This window comes from Paroedura picta, chromosome 4 (assembly GCF_049243985.1).
Source record: "Paroedura picta isolate Pp20150507F chromosome 4, Ppicta_v3.0, whole genome shotgun sequence".
In the NCBI taxonomy this organism is placed as follows: domain Eukaryota; kingdom Metazoa; phylum Chordata; class Lepidosauria; order Squamata; family Gekkonidae; genus Paroedura; species Paroedura picta.
In genome coordinates, this window is record NC_135372.1 from 13027596 (window position 1) to 13042696 (window position 15101).

The following is a 15101-nucleotide window of genomic DNA, read 5'->3' on the forward strand; positions in this document are numbered from 1 at the left end:
CTGTGATTCTGATCTGTGGACCGATCATTTAACCCCTCCAGCTATTGAAATGCACCAAAACACAATGAAAGAGCTCATCTGTCCCCGCGTGTAGAGAGTAAGCATCTCAAGACTCCCTATAATCTCTTTTCTTGGCATGCGAGTTTCTCTGTTGGGAAGAGATTGCAAATAAAATAACCAAGAATGCAGTGCCTCTGTATATAGCTTTCAGCAAAGCTCTGGCCCTCAAGGAGCTATCTCTGCATATGATAGCTGGAGCCAAATGCCTGCGGCTGCCTGTTAGCAGCAAGGTGTCATAAGAAGTGGGAGCTTTCTGCATTCTGCAGAGCCTGCAAGATGGAGCTCTTCCGCCAGGTCTATGGTTGAGGCTGGGGTCTGAGTAGAAGATCTGATAGCCCCCTCCCCTTGGTACTAGGCAGCGGTATGCCGGGGTCATCTATGAAGGGGGTTATGGCTCCCCTCTTGCCATTTCCCTATTGGAGGATTTATACTGCCATGTTCTTTTACCTATTTGTTATAAATTTTATGTCTTTTTTCATTTTAATGGGGTTTTATTGGGGTTTTAATTGTGGGCGATTGTTACCCGCCCTGAGCCGGTCTCGGGAGTGGCGGGAAATCAAAAGATAGATAGATAGATAGGTAGGTAGGTAGGTAGGTAGATAGATAGGTAGGTAGGTAGGTAGGTAGGTAGGTAGGTAGATAGATAGATAGATAGATAGATAGATAGATAGATAGATAGATAGATAGGCAGGCAGGCAGGCAGGCAGGCAGGCAGGCAGACAGACAGACAGACAGACAGACAGACAGGCAGGCAGACAGACAGACAGACAGACTTGGTTCTGAAACTTTCCTTTGTAAATTAAGGCTAGCGTTCTATGGGTAAGGTTTGTGACAGCCCCAATGTAAAGGGGTTGGAGGAAAGGGGAGATACCTCTATGAACCCCAGACTTAGCGTGGGAGCTTGTTCTTAGCAATGCCAATCTCTCTCGTGAAGTGCCCTGATGGGCCCGTTCTTTGAACTATAACAAAATTGCTCTGGACTCTTTCTAAGGAATGCCTCAGCTCTTTTCTTGTTCAGCAGAAGAGTATTGCAGGTTCGCGACAACTGCTGCTGAGCAGAGTAAGTGGACGGTGAGTCCGACCTTTTATGGGATGGTGACCGAGAAGTACAAACTTACTTGCCAGGGCAAACAGTCCAGGGCCAGCCAAAGGTGTTTTGTTGATGATCTTGTTGTCGGCTAATCCAGCACTGCATTTTCTTATGTGGCCAACCAGATCAGAACCAAACACAGAGCTGGAAGGGACCACTGAAGAGAGCAGGTAAAGGTTTGGGTTGGCAGCAGAGGATAGAACCGACAGTAATGGCTTTAAACCACGTGTAGTACAGTACTGGCTAGATATCAGGGGGAATTATTTCACAGTCAAGAATCATTCAGCACTGGAATGGGCTGCCTAAGTAGGTGGGGAGCTTCCCCTCACTGGTGGTCTTCAAGCAGCAGATGGACAGATCCTTATCCTGGGTGCTTAGGTCTGATCCTGCGTTGAGCAGGGGATTGGACTAGATGGCCTCTCTGACCCCTTCCAGCTCTATGATTCTAGGCCATAAACCAGTAAAATAGGACCGCAAAACAACAAAGCCATTAAAACCTTAGCTCCTGAGTGCCCGATTATCTGCGTCAATCCTGTATTTCCCTTCATTGTTTTCCTTTTCCTCTGCCGGATACTGTTGCATTGCAGGCAGTCTGGAAATATAAGAAGTAAAGTACAGAATTTGGCAAACTGGATTGTTTCCTTTGCATTTGGAATGAAAACCTAAGCTCCTGGAAACTAACTCTCAGCCCAGTACTGTACAGTCATCCGTTTGATAAGATCAGTCACGCCGGGTGCCGGTGCAAATGGTAGCCATAGCCAGTCCCCTCACCCACATATCGTAGCTTGATATGACAGCTCATGAAGTCATTTCTACTGGTGATACCACGTAGGGCAGCGTTGGCCAAACTGGCTCTCCAGAGGTCAATGAACTACAATTCCCATGAGCCCCTGCCAGTGCTGCTGGCATGGGCTCTTGGGATTTTTAGTTCATGGACCTCTGGAGAGCCATAGTTGGGTTTCAAGGGTTTCAAGGCAAGGGATCCACAGGTGTAGTGTGCTGCCTCTGTGTTGCAGCCCTAAGATTCCTTACTCTCTCGTCCAGAGCAGACTAGTGTGGGCTAGTGTGGTTAGGCTAGCACATGGATAAAGCCAGGATCGTCTTCATAGCTTTCTAGGCCCTGGGTCAAGCAGTGCACCGGGGCCCTGCCTACACAACCCCTCACAGGGATAAAAACATAAGCTATCGATAAAATCAAACATATTTATCAATACCTCTGTATCGGTCGCTGTAGTCTAGAGATCAACTGTATTAGCAGGAGATCTCCAGGCTCCACCTGGAGATTGGCAACCGTAGGTGTGTGGTGGTACTTGAATATTCCTCCCCCCCTTCCCCCATTTCCACTGCCACCTGCCTCCATCACACATCCCCAGCACGCAGGCACACAAACCTGCCTTTTGATGGGAACTCGAGAATGGTCAAGTGATTCTTTCACGAGACCCCAGAGTCCTTCTTTTCATAGCGTGGGCTTGACCTCTGCTGGAATATTTCCCGGTAATGCGTCCTGGCAGTCATTTATTAAAAGCCCGAGAGCTCCTGGCAAAAGCAACAAGTTGAAAAACAAACCCCAGGCAATACATTTGGCACACCACGCAGCCTTGATCTTGGAAACTCTGCGAAGGCTCTGGGAGTGCTTGTTCTTCCAAAGAGTACCAGGGTTGCTACACAGAGGCTGGCAATGCCGAATCACCTCTGAACCTTTGGACATCCCCTCCTGGCTAGACTTCTGCAACTCGCTCTTGCAGGGCTTCCCTTGAGACTAATCCGGAGACTCCAAACGGTCCTTGCGGGTACCCAGAGGAGGGCACACATGATACCGGTGCCCTCCTGGACACGTTGGCTCCAGATTAGAGACCGGATTAGATTCCGAGGTTTTGGTGCTGACCTTTAAAGCCCTAAATGGTCTGGGACTGCCTCTCCCCGCAAAAGTACTTCAGTCAGCAGACCAAAATTGGCTCCGGTTCTTTGGTCCCAAAGAGAAGAAACTGGCCTTACCCCTTGCCTGGTGGAATGCTCTGCCAACTAAGATCAGGGCCCTGCGGGACCTTAAGCACTTCCGCAGGGCCTGCAAGAGAGAGCTGTTCTGCCAGGCTTACGGTTGAGGCTGAGGATCAGACCACCTAATAGGATTGTACTGGCTGGCCCACACTTTCTGAGGGAACACCTACGGGGACACATTCCTTGGAGCAGCAAGAGCAATTCCGTCCACTTAAAGAGCAAAGCCCTCCTTACTGCTCCAATGACTGGTGTACCTTTTGGGGGAAAGGGTAGAATGTATTTCAACATAAACGTGATTTTAATATTATTGCCCGTATTTTATTGATTCATGTTGCCCACCTCGAGCCTCATGGGAACAGTGGGTTATAAGAATAAAGTTTGATTTCTGATTTTTTTTAAATTTTATAAGGGGAATGGAAGTCAAAGTTTGTTAGCATGGTGTAGTGGTTAGGAGCGCTGACTTCTAATCCTGCGACTTCTAATCCACTCCCCCACATGTAACCAGCTGGGTGACCTTCGGATTGCCACAGCACTGATCAAGCTGTTCTGACCCAGCAGTGATATCAGGGCTCTCTCAGACCTTGAACTGAGATGTTTTCACAGAGGAGGGCAGGGAATGGTTCGTGTTGGCAGCAGAGGACCGGACCTACATTAGTGGGTTTGAACAATATCGGATATATATCAGGAAAAAAAATTCCACAGTCACAGTAGTTCAGCAGAGGAATGGGCTGCCTCAGGAGGTGGGGAGCTCCCCCTCACTGGCACTCTTCAAGCAGTGGCTGGACAGATCCTTATCCTGGATGCTTGAGGCTGATCTTGCACTGAGCAGAGGGTGGGACTAGATGGCCTGTGTGGCCCCTTCCCACTCTAGGATTCTATGAGTCTATGAGATAAGGCATTTACACTAAAGAGTCTCTGAACTGCAGAGGCAGGAAAAGCCATAGGGGGTGGGAGGGGAGGGGCATGGCACATGACAAGGGCAGGGAGTGGGCTTAAATTACAGGCAGCTGGGTGATATTGAGAATGTGTGTGTGTGTGTGTGTGTTTTTAACAGCAATAGTGATTTAGCCATGGAATCGGGTGCCTAGAGAACTGGTGAGCTCTCCCTCACGGGCGGTGTTCAAGCTCCATCTGGATGAACGCTTGTCAGGGATGCTGTAGGCTGATCCTGCTTTGAGAAAGGGGTTGGACTACATGGCCTCTAGGGAGCCTTCCAGCTCTAGGATTCTCTGGTGGCCACCAGGTGGGATTGCCAGCTCTGACTTAGGAAATACTTGGAGATGTTGGGAGTGAAACCTGGGGAAGATGGGGCTTCTAGAGGAGAGGGGCTTTAGTGGGCTATAATATCATAAAGTCTACCTTCCAAGCCAGTAGTTTGCTTGAAGTAAACTTCTCTGTCACCTGGAGTTCTGCTAAAATTCCTGGAGATTCCTCCCTCCCTCCCCGAGGTTGGAACAAAGCAAAAATTAAAAAATGGAGGCTAAATATCTCTTCAAAACTTTTTGTCAAAAGATAGCCTCTTGGTTATTTATCAACAAGAATGTCAAAGTCTGCGAAATATAAGCAACTGCAGCTGATCTCAAAAAAAACCATAGGAAAGTCTCAAAGCAACTTCCAATAATGTCGATTTTCAAACTAAAATCTTCCTCAGGATTTTTATATGTTGCTGCCTCTGTACTTCCCACTTTGTTGGAATCTGTTCTCTGAATTTTGTTTCCAAAAGCAGACACTGACGTTCTTTTTGATAAGTAACCAAGAGGCCATCTTTTGACAAAATGTTCTTTAGGAGAGGTTCTTCCATGATTGAGCCAGCTTGGCGTAGTGGTTAGGAGTGCGGACTTCTAATCTGGTGAGCCGGGTTTGAATCTGCGCTCCCCCACATGCAACCAGCTGGGTGACCTTGGGCTCGCCACAGCACTGATAAAGCTGTTCTGACCGGGCAGTGATATCAGGGCTCCCTCAGCCTCACCCACCTCACAGGGTGTCTGTTGTGGGGAGAGGAATGGGAAGACGACTGTAAGCTGCTTTGAGCCTCCTTCGGGTAGAGAAAAGCGGCATATAAGCCCCAACTCTTCTTCTTTTTCCGTAATATCAGGGCTCTCTCAGCCTCCCCTCCCTCACAGGGTGTCTGTTGTGGGGAGAGGATAGGGAAGGCGACTGTAAGCCGCTTTGAGACTCCTTCCGGTAGAGAAAAGCGGCATATAAGAACCAACTCTTCTTCTTCTTCTTCTGATTATTAGTGACAAAGACTATTAGTGACAATGACTAAATGGAACTTCCAAAAACTGAGAGTCTATCTTGGAGTACCATTGGCTGGGGCCAGCTATAAGGGTGGGTTTTGTCCTGGGGATGCTGGCTTAGCTTCTGTATGGAGCAGGGTACTGGACTAGTTGGACGGTTGATCTAATCCAGCACAGTTGTTCTTATATTCACAGTCATGGGCTGCCCTTGAAGGCAGCCTGGCCCCATGCAAAATGCAGCCGCTTGGTTTTGCAGAGTTGGACTGCAGAGCAGGCTCATGTGGAGTTGCTAACAGGCCTGGAGAAAAATGTCTTCTCCCTTTAATAGAAGCTTAATCGGATGTTCTTGACCTCTGTGCAAGCCAATTTCTGCACTTCAAACCTCTATTTAAGGGAAAGGACTTTTTCCCCCAACCAAGGTCGGCTGACGATTCTTGAGCAACAGAAAAGAAGGAAAAGCAAAAAAAAACCACCTGAAAAACAGGTGAGAACCAAAGAGGTCGAGGGATTCACAAGTATCAAAATATATTAAACTAGTAAAAAGGCCCATTGTATGAAGAAGACAATAGGCGCTAGCAGGTGGGGACCAGAGCGAGCGGCAGGCGAGGGACAGAGCGAGGGACAGGCTACCTGAAAGAGGAGGCGGGCGGCGGCTCCTCGGCGTCTCGTAGTTTTTGCCGAGGAGCACCAGGTGTGGTGCGCTGGGCTGCGGTGGCTCCTCTGCATTTTTTTGTTCTTCTGCGGCTTTCCCGGCGGCTCCATTGTGTTCTGGGGCCATGAGGGCAGGGAGCCGCCAGCAGCAGCGCTGTGCGCGGCTGCCGGGGCTCCCAGGGCGCCGGCTTGAAGCGGCGACAGGCTCCTCCAGGGGTTTTTTTTTTCTGCTGCCTCTCGTGGGAGCGCCGGCTTGGAGCTGCGAAAGGCTCCTACAGGGTTAATTTTTTTCTGCTGCTTGGAGCTGGGAAAGGCTCCTAAAGGTTTTTTTTTTCTGCTGCTTGGAGCTGTGAAAGGCTCCTACAGGGTTTGTTTTTTTTTCTGCTAGCTCTCGTGGGCTTGGAGTTGCGAATGGCTCCTACAGGGTTTTTTTCCCCTGCTGCTTGGAGCTGCGAAAGGCTCCTACAGGGTTAATTTTTTTCTTCTGCTTGGAGCTGCGAAAGGCTCCTACAGGGTTAATTTTTTTCTGCTAGCTCTCGTGGGCGTGCCGGCTTGGAGCTCCTACAGGGTTTTTTTTTTCTGCTGCTTGGAGCTGGGAAAGGCTCCTTCAGGGTTTTTTTTCTGCTAGCTCTCGTGGGCGTGCCGGCTTGGAGCTCCTACAGGGGTTTTTTTTTCTGCTGCTTGGAGCTGGGAAAGGCTCCTTCAGGGTTTTTTTTTCTGCTGCTTGGAGCTGGGAAAGGCTCCTTCAGGGTTTTGTTTTCTGCTGCTTGGATCTGCGAAAGGCTCCTTCAGGGTTTTGTTTTCTGCTGCTTGGAGCTGGGAAAGGCTCCTTCAGGGTTTTTTTTTCTGCTGCTTGGAGCTGTGAAAGGCTCCTACAGGGTTTTGTTTTCTGCTGCTTGGAGCTTTGAAAGGCTCCTACAGGGTTTTTTTTTCTGCTGCTTGGAGCTGGGAAAGGCTCCTTCAGGGTTTTGTTTTCTGCTGCTTGGAGCTGTGAAAGGCTCCTACAGGGTTTTTTTTCCTGCTGCTTGGAGCTGTGAAAGGCTCCTACAGGGTTTTTTTTTCTGCTGCTTGGAGCTGTGAAAGGCTCCTACAGGGTTTTTTTTTTCTGCTGCTTGGAGCTGGGAAAGGCTCCTTCAGGGTTTTGTTTTCTGCTGCTTGGATCTGCGAAAGGCTCCTACAGGGTTTTTTTTTCTGCTGCTTGGAGCTGTGAAAGGCTCCTACAGGGTTTTTTTTTTCTGCTAGCTCTCGTGGGCGTGCCGGCTTGGAGCTCCTACAGGGGTTTTTTTTTCTGCTGCTTGGAGCTGTGAAAGGCTCCTACAGGGTTTTTTTTTTCTGCTAGCTCTCGTGGGCGTGCCGGCTTGGAGCTCCTACAGGGGTTTTTTTTTCTGCTGCTTGGAGCTGGGAAAGGCTCCTTCACGGGTTTTTTTTCTGCTGCTTGGAGCTGGGAAAGGCTCCTTCAGGGTTTTGTTTTCTGCTGCTTGGATCTGCGAAAGGCTCCTACAGGGTTTTTTTTTCTGCTGCTTGGAGCTGGGAAAGGCTCCTACAGGGGTTTTTTTTCTGCTGCTTGGAGCTGGGAAAGGCTCCTTCAGGGTTTTGTTTTCTGCTGCTTGGAGCTGGGAAAGGCTCCTACAGGGGTTTTTTTTCTGCTGCTTGGAGCTTTGAAAGGCTCCTACAGGGTTTTTTTTTTCTGCTGCTTGGAGCTGGGAAAGGCTCCTTCAGGGTTTTGTTTTCTGCTGCTTGGAGCTGTGAAAGGCTCCTACAGGGTTTTTTTTTCTGCTGCTTGGAGCTTTGAAAGGCTCCTACAGGGTTTTTTTTTCTGCTGCTTGGAGCTGGGAAAGGCTCCTTCAGGGTTTTTTTTTCTGCTGCTTGGAGCTTTGAAAGGCTCCTACAGGGTTTTTTTTTCTGCTGCTTGGAGCTGGGAAAGGCTCCTTCAGGGTTTTGTTTTCTGCTGCTTGGAGCTGTGAAAGGCTCCTACAGGGTTTTTTTTCCTGCTGCTTGGAGCTGTGAAAGGCTCCTACAGGGTTTTTTTTTTCTGCTGCTTGGAGCTGGGAAAGGCTCCTTCAGGGTTTTTTTTTTTTCTGCTGCTTGGAGCTGGGAAAGGCTCCTTCAGGGTTTTTTTTTCTGCTGCTTGGAGCTGGGAAAGGCTCCTTCAGGGTTTTTTTTTTCTGCTGCTTGGAGCTGGGAAAGGCTCCTACAGGGTTTTTTTTTTCTGCTGCTTGGAGCTGGGAAAGGCTCCTTCAGGGTTTTGTTTTCTGCTGCTTGGATCTGCGAAAGGCTCCTACAGGGTTTTTTTTTCTGCTGCTTGGAGCTGTGAAAGGCTCCTACAGGGTTTTTTTTTTCTGCTAGCTCTCGTGGGCGTGCCCGGCTTGGAGCTCCTTCAGGGTTTTGTTTTCTGCTGCTTGGATCTGCGAAAGGCTCCTACAGGGGTTTTTTTTTCTGCTGCGTGGAGCTGCGAAAGGCTCCTACAGGGTTAATTTTTTTCTGCTGCCTCTCGTCGGCGCGCCGGCTTGGAGCTCCTACAGGGGTTTTTTTTTCTGCTGCCTCTCGTCGCGCTAGCGGCGAAAGGCTCCTCCGGGGGTGTTTCTTTTTTCTCTGCAGCTTCTCGGCGGCTGGAGTCTTGTGTTGTGTTTGCGGCGGGGGCTTCCTTGGGGCCGGCCTGACGCGGTGAGAGACGCTTCGCGCCTCTCACCGCGTCAGGCCGGGAGCAACTGCGAGCCGCGCTGAGCGCGGCTCGCAGTTGCTGGGGCTGGGAATCGGAGGGACCAATCGGCAGGCGCTTCGCGCCTGCCGTTTGGTCCCTCCGGTTGTCTGTCATGAGGAAGGGTCCAATCCGGACCCTTCCTCATCCCGGACACATCCCGCCCCAGAACCCCTTACTGTTTTATTTAGTCCGTGGCGCCCGCGGCGCCACGGGCGGTGTACAGATGGCGCCCGCGGCGCCACGGGCGGTGTACAGATGGCGCCCGCGGCGCCACGGGCGGTGTACAGATAAACCATTTATTGAAAAAAGCTCAAGGTAATTAAAAAAAACCATTAAAAACATATAAATATCAGTCACCATAAGTACAAACAACTTGGACCTAACACATTTCAATCTATAAGATCTTCATCAGAGATCAATACAATCACACACAGTTACAATTACAGTAGAAGCATAAAAATCCTCCTTTCAACCAGGGGTTAAAAAATTCCTGTGGGTGACAAAGATATTACAAAACCAGTGCAGTGGTTTGCCCACAACTGTATTATAAATCTATTAGAATGAAACATTAATAATAACTCCTTCCTTCAGTAGAATGCCTTTGCATTTCCTGGGTCTGCAATTTGCTATTGTTGGATTCCATTCAAGATCTTCTCTTTGTCTTGAGAGCCTTTTACAGCCTGGCAAGGAAACCCTCGGAAGATCTCTTACTCCCATATAGATCTGCTTGCCATCTTTGCTCAGCCCAATGATAGCTAAGGAATGGTCTCCTTCTAGGAGAGGGCCTCAAAGACAGTAGTGGCTTTTTGGGGGTGGCTTCTGACTTCCAGAATGACCTGCCAGTGGAGGTGAACAAAACCATTGTGTTTTAGTGGGCATTTGCTGGCTGATTCTGACAGTGGTGACTTCTGCAAAGGGTTTTCTGTAAGCTCTATAATTTGGGTGGGTTACTTAACCTAGGATCCCGTTTTGGTTGACTCTTTATGTTTGATTGTTATAACCTTTTTCACTTATAAATATAGCAAAGACTACTACATCATTGTGTCTCGTGAGTTCCTGTTTTCTTCTGAGTCTATAATTTGGGCCAACAAATTTTAGGAATGGATTCTACTGTTGCTGTGTTTCTGCAGCCTTCGTTGTTGTGCTGATATTGGTTTCTTGAAAACTTCATGGAGCACAATTAGAAAGCAGAGTAGAAAGCAGAGTAGAAAGGGTCGAATAAATAAGTGGAGCCAGAAGGCTAGAAGGGCATCCATGAGCATATCTTTGTATGCTGTACACTGGGGAACATTTAGCAGGGTTCTGTGCCCAGCTGGCTGGATATTAAACAAAGCCCAGACTTGCTGGCTATCCTCAGAGCTTGGAAGCTAAGCAGGGCTGGCGCTAGGATGGGAGATCATCGGGGTAGGCTGAAGGTGCTCTGCAGGGAAAGACCATGTCTGATGACCTCCACTTCTCACTTCCCTTGAAAGCCCCTTGCTGGAGTGGCCATAAGTCACTCCACAGCACTTGCATACATAGAATGGTTTGTTCTGTTCTGCTACTTCTTGGTTGGGAGCATGGGGATTATAACCTCCCGTGAGTTACTTGCCTTTTTCACTTTGCCCATGTGGAATAGCATCCCTACAAAGAAAATTACTGAACATTTGGGCATCAGGAGGGCTGGGCTGGTTGTTCTACACAGGGCTGTTCCTGCAGTTGTCTATATTTTCCGGGTTTCTTTTGTATTGGTCGCTGGAAGTTGACATTGAATTTGCACCTGGCTGTCTGCATACAGCGTCTCCGAATACTGAGGATTAGTTTCATGTCATGCCATTCTCATTTGCCTTGGAGCTGGTGGCCGGTCCCACCTCCTGTGCTTTTTTCAGAGGCATGAGTGGCCCGGTCCTGCCCCCTTTCCTGTTTTTTTGTTTGCTCTCATCGCCAGCCTCCCTCCTCCCTCTCCTGTGGGAAAAGTGCCCAGGCCCGCCCCTTCTCCATATGCTGTGCCCCCCACACAAAGCTTCTCGGGAGCAAGGCAAATTCAAAGGCAGGTTGAGAAAATTAGTGCCTGCTTGCACCTTGGTTTTAAGTGTGCCACTTCAGGCAAGCATCTTTGGTCATCAACTCCCACCCCCCCCCACCCCCCAGATAGTGCCTGTTGTTGTTTTTTAAACAGTCATTATGTTAGGTCGCTCCTATGTTGTAAACAAGGGAGCTTTTTTTTTTTTTTTGTACAGAGAGCCAGTTGGTGGCCCGGCAAGACGGGTTCGATTCTGTGCTCCCCCACATGCAGCCAGCTGGGTGACCTTGGGCTCGCCACTGATAAAGCTGTTCTGACCGAGCAGTGATATCAGGGCTCTCTCAGCCTCACCCACCCCACAGGGTGTCTGTTGTGGGGAGAGGAAAGGGAAGGCGACTGCAAGCCGCTTTGAGCCTCCTTTGGGTAGAGAAAGGCAGCATATAAGAATCAACTCTTCTTCTTCTTCAGTAATATCAGGGCTCTCTCAGCCTCACCCACCCCACAGGGTGTCTGTTGCGGGGAGAGGAATGGGAAGGCGACTGTAAGCCGCTTTGAGCCTCCTTCGGGTAGAGAAAAGCAGCATATAAGAACCAACTCTTCTTCTACTACTTTGAGAAGGCCTGGAGAGGCTGCTGGATGAAATTAACAGCGTTCCTCCCTGCCTGAAACTGACCACAGCTTGATTTCTCTTCCTCAAATTGACAAAGAACGTTCAATCTAGCGATCCCCAACCTGTGGGCTGCAGACCACATGTGGTCTGTCGACTAATTGGGGGTGGGCCCCGAAGGACGCCTTCTCCCCCCCATCGGCCCTTTACTTCATCCCCCCCCCCCGGCCCCTTACAACACACTTCAGGTGTCATTGTCTCCCATCACTCCCAGATGGGACTATCTTGTTGCAGAGAAACAAGCTCAGGGTTCCCATTGATTTGTCATTGTCATGAGTTAAAATTTCCATGAAAATAAAACGTTCCTTATGTTCATTGTTGTGGCGTGTCTGTATCTTATTTTGAAGGGATTTTTAAACTTTATGATAGTGATCAGAGAGCATTAGGGCAGTGGTTGAGAGTAGAGGAGTAAACTACCCCCCCCCCCACTGGGCCTCAGTAAAAGGCGTTGAGTGGTCCCTGGTGAGTGGTCCCCGGTGTTGAGTGGCCCCCGGTGATAAAAAGGTTGGGGACCACTGGTTCAATCTTGCTGGAGGGGGAGACGGGAGGCAGTATGTTTGTGTCCTGCTTGTGCTACTTTGGAACTACATTGTAATGTGATCCTGTTCAAATAAAAAAAAAAAGCCATACAGCAGGGAGTGGAAGAGGGCAAGCAGAGACACTGCATTGGTCAGATCTCAAACGTCATCATTTTGAGGTGGGGAGCAGTGGAGGAGGCCAATGCAGCTTTTGAGTTCCACCTTAGGTTATTATGAAGTGGGAGGGACTCACATGTCCTCAAGCAGACATGGAGTGCAGTCGGGGCTGCGGCTGAATCAGGAGATTTTAGTGTGGAAGGAAGGAAATTCTGCAGAGGTTTATGGGTGCTGCGGCGAAGTTTTTAGTCACCTCAGTAACGGCCGTGGAGTTTAAAGCCATTATCGTGGGGTTCCACAAGAGCTCCCTGGGGGTGTCACAGACTTTCGCAGAAGTTTTCATGGCCGCTGACATCATTAGGCATCAATGGATCTCCCTTCTGCTGTTGCTCTCCAGGCCTGGTTTCTTTCTCCACAATTGAAATGGTCAGTGGTTGATTGAGTGATTGGCTGGTTCCCATATCTTACTTCTGCATCCGTGTCTCCACTTCTGGGATTTCACAAAGCCTGAAAAAAAATATTTCAGGGGGTTCGTCCAAGGTCAAAAGGTTGAAAAAGGCTGCCCTAGAGTCACCAGAGTTCCAGAGTTCCCAAAGGGGAGGGAACCAACCCATAAGTTATTTGGTCATCCTGGAGACACCATGGAGTGTTTGTCATAGTTTGAAATGAAGTCATGAAGAAACGAAAGCAAATGGGTCCTCCAGAAGCAGCAATTTGTAAAACGATTTGTTTTTAATGGAGCATTGGTTTAAGGGAACTTAGGCTTTTAGCCTCTAATCCATTTGTAGGGGAGATCTTGTAGTTCTACTTTTGAAAGCCACTGATATGGCATTGTCAACCATCCCATAGAAAAAGTGATGATATGGTAATGATGGTGAGCATGGCCAAGCCCTAGGAGAAATGGCTGAGGGATATGATGAGGTTCAGTGTGGGGCAGGGAAGGGGCAGGATGGCTCTCTTGATTTAAAAGGTTGTTACTTGGAGGAGGGCAGGGGAAGGTTCCTATTGACAGCAGAGGACAGGACCTGCAGTAATGGGCTTAAACTCTGCATTGAACAATTCCGGCTAGATATCAAGGGGAAATTTTTTCACAGTCCTTTCAGCAGTCGAATGGGCTGCCTAAGATGGTGGGGAGCTCCCTCTCACTGGTGGTCTTCAAGCAGCAGCTGGACAGATCTTTATCCTGGATGCTTGAGGCTGATCCTGCATTGAGCAGGGGGTTGGACTAGATAACCTGCATGGCCCCTTCCCACTCTAGGATTCTATGAGTCAAATTCAGCAGGGGAATGGGCTGCCTAAGGAGGTGGGGAGCTCCCCCTCACTGGCGGTCTTCAAGCAGCAGCTGGACAGATCCTTATCCTGGATGCTTTAGGGCCTAAAGTTTAGGCTGATCCTGCTTTGAGCAGGGGGTTAGCTGGTAAATTATGCCCCAGCTGTGTTTTCACCATCCCAGCCTCCTACTGTTGGAAAGTGGATAGACTTTAACTGGGACAGCTCTTTAATCATTTCAGATTCTTAACGTTAATTTATTGTATCTTCTGTACTGTTCTATTGGATATGTTTCATATATTGTTAACTGTCTCCATTCTCCTTCAGGGTAGAGGGAGCAGGACATAAATTTGATATTTGATTTGTTGAATAAATAAATCATCTGAATTGGGGAGTGAGGGGGGGCAATGAAAGTATGCAGAATAAATGGATGGATATTACCCCAAAGACAGCTGTGTTATTCTCTTGCAGTATAAAAAGAAAAAAAAGGGGGGGGGGCTTTTGGTACCTGAAAGGATGTTGGAATAAAAATTCTTTAAGGATGCCAGCTATTAAAATGCAGAAATTAACCCGGAACAGAACGGAAATGCCTCAACGGATTCATTCTTTGGAGCAGAAACGCAGCCCCACAACCCAGAATAAATGAACGGACCGTAGTGGTAAGGGGAGGTGGTGGGGGAAAAAAGCGGAATAAATTAACGCTTGCGGAATGATCCAAAAAAGAATCCAGCCTCATTTGAGGACGCCGGGTAAAGACGGAATGAACGCATCCGGAATATCGATCGCGTGTCCTGAAGAGTCGGAAGGACAGCCTCGCTCGCCGCCCCCCTCCCCGCAAGAGCACTTACTCCGGATCGCAAGGGGTGTGATTTTGCGCGTGTGCACCTTGAGAGAAAATAGGCAAGGGGGCGGCGCGGCGGTGGGGAGGGGGGTGGGCTGCGAGGGGAGGGGGCGGCGCTGCCCTGAAGCCCACCAATGGGAAGGGTCCCTTTCGGATCCCACCAGGGGGTCGGCGGGGCGGGCGGGGGGGAGCCGCCGGAAAAGATTGAATCGGCGCCCGGCAGTGGTGGGGATGCCGCGGCGGGCGCCCGGAGCTGTCCTTCAGCACCCTCCGCCGCAGCAGCGCAATCGCGCCAGCTCCGCAGTCCGGGCCGTGGAGACGAGCGGTCCGCTTCAGCACCACGGACAGCTCCAGAGTTGGCCGCCGAAGGACTGGGCGCTGGCCGGAGCGCCCCCGCAGCCGCCCCTTTTCCTCGCCTGCCCGCCCCCCCTGCAGCCTCTCCAGCACGCCCTGGACCCCCTTTTCCCCCTCTTCCGTCCGCCCCGGGACCCCGGCAGGCTGTGGCCGGCTTGCCCCAGCCCCTTCGGGCATTCCTCCAGTTGGCGCCCTCCCTGCCTCCTCTTCCGAGCCCATCCGGAGTGCGCCAAAAAGACGCCAAAGGAGCGCGGCTGCCTGCAAGGGCTGGTGCTCCGACCTCATCTCCCGCTGGCACCGCCTCAGTGGGCCAAGGAAGGACCCCAGGCTTGGCACCCTTCCGCCGGCGAGCCGGCCTGCCCGGACTTGGCACGGCAGTGGCGCTGCCAGGCGAGCGGGGAGCAGGCTCGGTGGCCACCGAATCCCCAGACGCAGGAGAGGGAGACAGCGCCGGTGCGGAGAAACTTCGCTCCCCAGCGCACGTCTTCGCAAACCTGCTTGTGGAACCGGCCGCCCGTCATCCCGCCGAAGGTAACCTCCCTTGCCTTGTTGGAGGGGGGGGGTTGCCACTTAAGACCCAAAGGTGCACGTCA

General features: G+C 50.2%; 1 protein-coding gene across 2 annotated transcripts in view; it reads left to right on the forward strand.

Moving 5' to 3' along the window:
* The window catches only part of KCNN1 (potassium calcium-activated channel subfamily N member 1), a 102221-nt gene that overhangs the window by 18724 nt on the left and 68396 nt on the right, over positions 1–15101 (forward strand). The window contains exon 1 of one of the 2 annotated variants that reach the window (XM_077331960.1): positions 14394–15039. The exons of the other annotated variant lie outside the window; for it this stretch is intronic. The gene's annotated coding sequence lies outside the window, so the exon portion shown is untranslated. Of the gene's footprint in view, positions 1–14393; positions 15040–15101 lie in introns of those variants that run through there. 2 annotated transcript variants of the gene reach the window in all.